Genomic DNA, 8,509 nt, shown 5'->3' with positions numbered 1-8,509 from the left:
TCAACAACGGATAGTTTGAGAAGCATTAGTGCATCTTGATTATTCAAATCCCATGTATCTTGATCAGGACTCAGAGAAGTCAGATGTTTTGTAACATCCAGAAGAAGTTGATCGGTGTTACGATATTCAAAAATTGCGATGATCTGTTGCTTCTAGGTGCCATAATTTTGACCATTGAATTTGGAGTTATGCTTGAGCATAATGTTTGTTAGAGATGCCATGGCACGTTTTTCAATAAAAACCTATGAAAATATGTGAAGGCACGTTCTTCGAGGCAAAAATACGAAAGACCTAGAAAAATCAGAGTGACCTAGAAGAGAGCTTGAAAAACCCAGAAGGAATATGCTGTCGGTTTCTAGATCCGCTAGCTCAAAAATTGAGGCACCCAGAAAAAATGGATGACAACCCAGTTGAGCTCTCGAAAAACCCACCAAGAATCTATAATCAAATTTTTTTTTTTGAGCGCAAAAATTAAGGTTTTGGGCAAAACCCTATCCAGCAGCAAAACAAGCTCCAAATAATGGCGAAATTGAAAAAAAAAACGTTGCAGAAATTCTCCAACAAATAGGCAAATTTGAAAGGTGACAAACTCTGTTTGAAGGGCATGAGTTTATTTGGTAAAAATCCAGAGAAGTGTAGAGTGGCGAGCTGCCTTCTATCACCAAAAACTGCGCCCAAGTTCGGCACACACAAACACCAATTCACCACGCCTTTTTATAGGTATGATTTGGAGGAAATCGCATGGGATGCAATCACAAGTTGAGCAAAAAAATTGCGCGATTCGCGGAGGGCAAACCACCAAAAATCACACTAGTTTGCAGATGGAAATGTCGCGATTTGCAAATGTAGGCAGATGCAAAAGGAAATATGCGGTTTCCTGTCTTGATTTGCAGAGAGAGCCAAACAAACGTGGCACAAAGTTGCAATTTTCCAATTTGCAATTTTTAGATTTTGAACCAAAACCCTAGTCGAAAAAATTGCATAATCTCCAAGATTTGAACGGATGAAAGTCTTAAAAAAAAAATGGAAACCCTAGTCGGGTTTATGTGAAAAATCTCAGAAATAAATTTTAAAAAAAATTTGAACAAAAAATTTCAAAAGAAATTTTAAATTTTTCCAAAAAATTTGAAGTATTGGCTTTGATACCATATTACGGAAGTAATTGGTAAATACTTGCTTATTAGTAATAGAGACCAGACATTCAATTAATACAAAAGCATGAACATTGGTTTCCTTAGGAAATGACTGTAAAGAATAGAAACATTCTATTCTAGAGAAAGCAAAAAACGAACGCAAACTAAAGCAAACTAGATATTTACAATAGATAACCATTAACTAATAATAGAAGACTTATCTATTATTGTAATAGGTTCCTTCTTAATCGTGGACTTCACTCAGTTTTATGATGTGATATGCGTGTTATCACAAAGGAACTTACGCTATTCATTCAATGGGTATCAATTCTTGCACTCATAAAGATGTTGCTTCACAATGTGCAAATAAAATGTAGTTTGATTTTCCAAATTTTCCCCTTCAACTCCAACTTAAACTTACTACAAATTTACTTCTACTTCTAATTTTGAATGCAATGAATCATGGATGACTTGGACTTTACTAGATGTAATCTCACCAGTGGCTCCAACCACCTAGTGCAAGCTTCTAAGGAACACTCGAATGGTTTTCAAATCGATATCTCCGCTCCAATCCCATCAAATGGATGCAAACTAAAGATTGAATATCAAATGTGCATTCAATCATTGGTTAACCACAAAAGGCACCCTTACCATCAGCAAGAGGCTGGTGGCCTAGATTTGTTCGAGTCAAACAAGTAAACATCCACAACAACTTCCATTTAACTAAACTACTTCAACATGAAAATAAATCTGCTCCAAGTGAAAGATTCAGAAAACCATGCAACACTCCAAAGCAATAACAAATAATTCACCATGAACAACTAACTTTGAACCATCCATTACTTTGAAAGCATGATAGCATCAATTTAATCAAATCTTTCTTTTAGCTATCCTACTCTACCGTGGCTCCCCACTCTCACCTCTTAAACTCTAAGCCAATGAATTACAAATGAGAAGGCCTTGGGCTTTTATAAAGTTTCATTACAACGAAGGGCCAAAATCGATTCAAGATCAAGGGCTAGGATTTCTTTCCACAAACCCTAATTGGGGTTGCTAAATTTATAAACAATTACATGAAAGCATCAATTCATGGGCCAACAAGAAAATTACAATGATTTTTCTGATCAATGAAAAAATAGGATAGTTGGCATGTTGTGATCGACTGTATTTGATATTGAAATTTTCTTATTGGAGGAGACAAACAATTGCAACCTCATTGTCCTTATCCCGTGCTTAGAGAAGGTATTTAACGTTTGAGATTTCCTCCATCCTTTGAAATTTCCTCATGGAATTTACTTGAATCAGTTGCATCTTCGTGAACCTGCGAACTTGATCTTTCTTGATTCTCCTTGAACTTGTCCTCATGTAGTTGGATCCTGTGTGCTTTCTTGAAGTTGCTCTTGATTTCGATCTAACTTTGTGGGTTGATAGCTTGAACATGAATGTCCTTCTCGCCCGAGTCCTTGAGCTTGAGCGACCTTCTTATGGTATCCACTTGAAGCTTTGAGGCCTTGATCATCACCTTGTCCTCTAGCCTCTTTTTGTAGCACCAATTTCTTTTGACATGACAATGGAGGGCATGTGCACCAAGAACAATATGATTTTCCAAGATGTTCCAAGATTTTATTCAATTCAGCCCTCGTTCTTGAATTCACCTTGCAAACCAAAAGGAAAAACACATTAAGTTTGTGAGAAAAAATATGAAAATAAAATCACATTAATAATGAACAAAATTCATCCCACTTGGCATTAAAATTCATATCTCTCACAACTCTCCAATTTGTCCATTTGATTTGTCTTTTAATTTACACGAGGAAAATAAGGATAAAGCGAAAGGGGGGATTGCAAGTCGAGAAGATTAATGTGGTGGAACCTGTTTTCCCTCTAGGGTTAATAGAGATTACTTGCACACATACGTAAAGTACTCAACAATGGATAGAATGATAATATAACAACATTGTATTCATCAACTCATTGCTACATACAAGTGTTATTCAAGTGTGTTTGATTCAAGAGAGAAGTGCGTACATATAGTGTCTAAGGGGATGTGAGGCGAACTATCACATTCGTATAACTTCCTCGGACAGACCATCTAACTACTCGTTTTCCCGACAACATCTTTCCCCCATAAAAGAAAAGTAGTTTTTTGACGACTCCAAATTGTTAAAAAGGAGACAACTATAAACATATATCAGAAAACAAGACTAAGGAGGAGGTTGCATCCTTGGAGTGTTCAGCAACTGGCACAACTCGTAGACCTGATTTGTGTGGATGTGCATATTGACGTCTACGACCTCCTTCAACAATAGTGTTGCCTCCATGGTTTGAGCTTCCCTCTGTGTAAAGGATGCTTTAGCCTCTTCTAGCCTGTTTTCCACCAACTCCTTTTCCCGTAAGAGTGCTGCTCACTCTATCGCCCACGATGCCTATTGGCTAGCCAAATGAGTAGCTAGCTCCTTTCGAGCCTTTACCTCGACCTCTTTGGACCTCTCAGCCACCACTTTGTCTGCCTCTGCACGTTGCTGAGCATAGTAGGTGTCCTTGTACATTGCTACTATCTTATGTGTGAGCCTCTCCATGGGGTTGGTGACTGGTCCCAACTTGGCTTCTATAGCCCGGTCTACCAGCATCTCTAACGTCTCTACTATTGGCCACCCTCTTGCCTCAAAGTAAGAGTGGAACCCCTCAGGGCATGTCCATCTCATGTAGGCCTGGATTAGCTGCAGTTCTCGTGTCGTAGTCAAGGCATGTTGTCCAATCACCCATCATCTTTCTAGCACGTTCTCTAGAGCTTTGATGTATTCCCTAGATCTCTCCTCATCCAACCTGTAGGAGAAACTCTCCTCATCCTCTTGCCTAATCTGCTGGTTTGAATCAATCTTCATGCCTCTTATGGTAGCAACTTCCACTTTTGGTACAACCTCCTCATTGGGCGCATCCTCAGATGGTGGACTTTCCTTCTACGGCGTTGCTATTGGTGCTTTGCTCAAACCCTCTCGTGGGGACTCAATAGATGGACCAACGTCAGTTGGAGTGAATCAAAACTGCTGTCTCAGGAACACACTAGCTCAATCCATCACCTCAACATCCTCGACCTTTGGCTGTGTTGGTTGGGCTACACTCACGGGTTCGACCAACAAGGATGAAGCAATAGTAACGACAACTTTTGTGCCAATCACCTCAAGTCGATCTTGAGTCTCTGGTAATCCACTCTCACTTGGCTCTGGCGCCTGGTGCATCTCCACCAGCCCTTCGGTTGGCACTGCAACTACTGGACCTGGGGCAATTGAATCTGCAGGAACGCCCACTACTTGAGTTCCCTCAGGGGTGGCTAGCTGGGATGGCTTCACTACAACTTCTGTTTGCGCAGATACTACTAATGTGGTCTCTGTCATGGTTGGGGGTGGTGTCATAACAATTAGCGCATGCTTCTAGATGAATGGTTTAATAAGAGGCATGGGAGTGGTGGCTATCAGATGCACCGAAGTAGGCAATTGAAGAGTGAAAAGTGTCCTAGGTGGGGACCCCACATCTATCTTAGTGTTCCCAACCTCAGCCGAAGTACTATCTCTCTGAAGCACTCCCACCACTCTTATTGGTATCCTCTCGACTACTATCAGTGTCCCCATAAGCGTCCAATTCCTGCATCACCCTCTTCTGGCTAGCCATTTACCCCTCGTGTCCAAATATCGCCAATAAAATATGGGAGGCTGATCCTTTGCTAGCGTACCTTTTGGTGGAACCTCTAACACATCTACTGGAATCTGATAAAGTGCGACCTCTGAAAGTAATCCAATTGCATGGTGTGGCATGCAAAAAGTCCGGTGGTGCAACACCATGAATTCCATGCGTTCTGCCAAGATAGATGCCTAGTCATATACCACCCTATTCATGATCCCATTCATGAAAACTATCTTAGGTAAAGCAATATTAGAAGACATGCTTGCCCCTGTTAGTCGACTTTTCATGATGTCCATGATACAACGCTGGGGCCCTTGATAAAGTCCCATTGCATTCCATGATTCTTGATGCCTTTTATGACAGAATAAAATTCCTCTAGTGTGAGGTCATGACCAACCAACTTAATCCAATGTTCTTTCCTGTCTTGTGGAAGCTTATGATTTTATGTTGCCACTTTACATTTGCCTTGTCCCGGGATACCAAATATTGTTGTAAAATCATGAGGTTTGAATGAAACCTTAATGGGATATTTCCTATACTCAAAGGAACTCTGCCGGTTTTACTTGTCATACGATTTAATCATGGTGCGCAACACCTACTCAAGTTGCCGAATAGAAAAGACAACCATTTGGATTGTTCAATGTACCTGTGCATGGACTAATATTTGCTTGACGAGGGCTGCCTCTAGTGTCTCTTGCCACAATATCTGCCTTCTGAGATGTTTGCTGCACTTTAGGACGCACCACCTTTTATTTCTTGCTACTAGATGGGCCTACAACATGGATGCCTGACGCCAAAACTCTTGCATTCTTGTACATCTCAGAACTAGTGTTGTTCAACTGATCCTTCCATTGTCACCTTTTTCTTGTTGACTGCATAATTATGGTTTCTTCTTTTCTCTTTATGGAAAGCAAAAAAACGGTTATGATTGGAGCACATATTCTTGTCTTTCAGATGCAAAACCTTACACTCTGTCAATGATTGTTGGATGTAATGGCTGCTCGATGTAATTAGTTCGACGTCTTGATCTTCCGCGACAATGGTGAATGGTCGTACTCGTGGAAATGCGTGACATCAATGCCCGCTGAAAGCTACTATTCGTGGAGACAGTGTGATCTTTGCGACTCTATGTGAACTTTGTGGGATTATTATAACACGCTACTATGTGATCTCTGGGGTCCTTCAACTATTATTTGTGGCTGGTATTGATTGATGGATTGCCGCTGGTTTTCCTTGGGTTTTTTTTGATTGGATGGGGTTTCATTCGCCAGCGGTGGAGCTTTATAGCTCATGGGGAACTCTTAATCGCAGACAATGAGTTCATGGAACGCTTGCTTGCGAGGACAGACTATCTGTGGGACACCTGCCCATGGGGATAGTGTATCCACAAGACACCTGCCCATTGGGAGAGTGTCTGTGGGACACCTAGCTGCAATCTTTTTTTTTTTTTTTAAAACTTTACCCTTCCGGGTGACAGATTCCTTGCCTCTCATAGTATATCTTTAGCTTCGATCCGTTGACGACATTGGGGATCTCTTTGCCACCAAGTGTCCACAACTTTATCGATCCATTGGCTGCCACTTCACGGACTTTATACGGACCTAGCCATTTCACCTTGAATTTCCTAGGCTTTATTTCATTTCGCCCATTAAATTTCAACATTAACTGTCTAGGTGTAAATTGCATTTGACGAAGATGTTTGTCATGCCACACCTTTCTTCATTGTTGTGCCACATCCATCACCCATTGCACCATATCATTTTTCTTGTCTAGCTTATTCAAGTTATAGTCTTTTCCTCAGATTATCCATGTTGCCAAGCTTGTTATCAATGGCTATCCGTAGGCTGGGGTCCATGAATTCTGTAGAAACTACCTCTTGTCTGTACATCAATTGAAAAGCTGTCTATCCCATGTTCACCTTGAAAGAATTCCGGTAGGCCCACATATCAAGTAATGTCTCTTCCCATTCTTCGCCTTCGACCCCACAAGATTGATAAATGATGCCTACTATGATTTTATTAGTCGCCTCTACTTGATTGTCTGCCCGAGGATAATATGGGCTTGACAGTGTATGATGTTTTTTTTACTCTATTGTCAATAGCTTAATGATACGATTCACGAAATGTCCACCTTTGTCGCTTGTTAATTGCAGTGGTATGCCATATCTCGTTATAATTTGTTCATAAATGAACTTCACAGTACTTAGGATTAAGTTTTATGTCAGTGTGCGTGCTTCGACCCACTTTGTTAAATATTTTGTGGTCACCACAATATATTGACATCGTCGAGCATGACTAGTCTTTAAAGAACTGATGAAGTCGAGTCCCCATCTCTTAAATAACTCTTGGGCATAAAATCCCGTTTGAGGGGTTTTCCTACTCATTGGCATGTGTCATACCTAACCACCCATTCTCTGGCATCATTGTACAAAGTTGGCCACCAGAGGCCTTCTAAGAGCACTTTTCTTGCTATTGTATCGGGACCCATGTATCCTCCTGTAGGTCCTTCGTGGGCTTCTTGAAGCACACTTGATACTTCCTCCATCGCACATTGCCTCAAGACTTGGTTTGGGCCCATTTTGTACAACAATCCATTAATTAGTTGGAAGGTCCTGCTCTTGAGGACAAACTTCCTTCGCTTACCTGGAGGCATGTCTAGAGGGAACTGAGTTGGGACAGATACTCCCTTGTACTTGTATACCATTTAGGGAGTATGGCAATATGAAACAGATGGGAGTCTGGAAAATTGTCATTTACTCCAACTAGTGATTCGCCAGACTTGATCCCTAAGAATTGGTCTGCAATAACATAGCTATAGCCTAGCCACACAACAATCTTGAACTCCTGGAGTAAGAGGAGCCATTGGCTCACCCTCCCTTGAATAATTTGGTTTGCTAACCAGGTACATAAGGGCCTAGTGGTCAATGTAGAAGGTGAATGGTGTTGCCAACAAATAGTGTCTGAACTTCTAGACCGAATAAATCATTCGGAGAGCCTCTTGTTCCATGGTGCTATAGTTCTTCTTAGCATTCGATAGCAGCCTACTTGTGTAGTAAATTGGGTGATCGAGTCCATGTGCTCCTTCCCGAGCCAAGGTTGCTCCAATGGCATGATTTGATGCATCGACATGTACATGGAAATCTTTGTCTCAGTTTGGAAATGCAAGAATAGGGGCTACCAATAGTTTCATTTTCAAATCCCCAAAGGCTTCCTCTTGTTCTTCCTTCCAAGCATACAGTTCCCCCTTCCTCATGAGCCTATCCGTCGAATATGAAATTTGTGTGAAGTGTTTTATGAACTGCTAGTAATATATGATGTGGTCGAGGAAAAGTTTGACGCTAGTTACATCCGCAGGAGCCTCCATCTCCACTATCACTTGTACCTTATCAGGATCCGTTTTCAATCCTTCTTTGCACACTATGTGCCCAAGCAACTTCCCTTGAGGCACCATAAGTTGACACTTCTTGGGGTCAAGGGCTTGCACTCCCCCAAGGCTGCGATGTGCTTGTCCTAACCACTGAATATGAACCAATTGTCCAAGAATGCTTTGAAATTCCTCGTCGACATCTTAGGAAAGATGTTTAAGATAATCCATTGGAAGGTCGTTGGTGCATTGCAAAGGCCGAAGGGCATTTGATTGTAAGCATATACACCATCCTTCACTACGAAGGTGGTTTTTAGTTTGTCCTCACAAAG

The 8,509-nt window shown here is 41.2% G+C and overlaps 1 protein-coding gene across 2 annotated transcripts in view; it reads left to right on the top strand.

Moving 5' to 3' along the window:
• MED8 (mediator subunit 8) overlaps positions 1-8,509 on the top strand; it is a 280,806-nt gene that overhangs the window by 68,210 nt on the left and 204,087 nt on the right. The window lies entirely within an intron of this gene.

Source organism: Cupressus sempervirens, chromosome 3 (genome assembly GCF_028749045.1).
Source record: "Cupressus sempervirens isolate cs-2001-9-10 chromosome 3, ASM2874904v1, whole genome shotgun sequence".
Taxonomy (NCBI): domain Eukaryota; kingdom Viridiplantae; phylum Streptophyta; class Pinopsida; order Cupressales; family Cupressaceae; genus Cupressus; species Cupressus sempervirens.
Note: the sequence above shows the minus strand (reverse complement) of the source record. Positions and strands in the feature narration are given on the sequence as shown.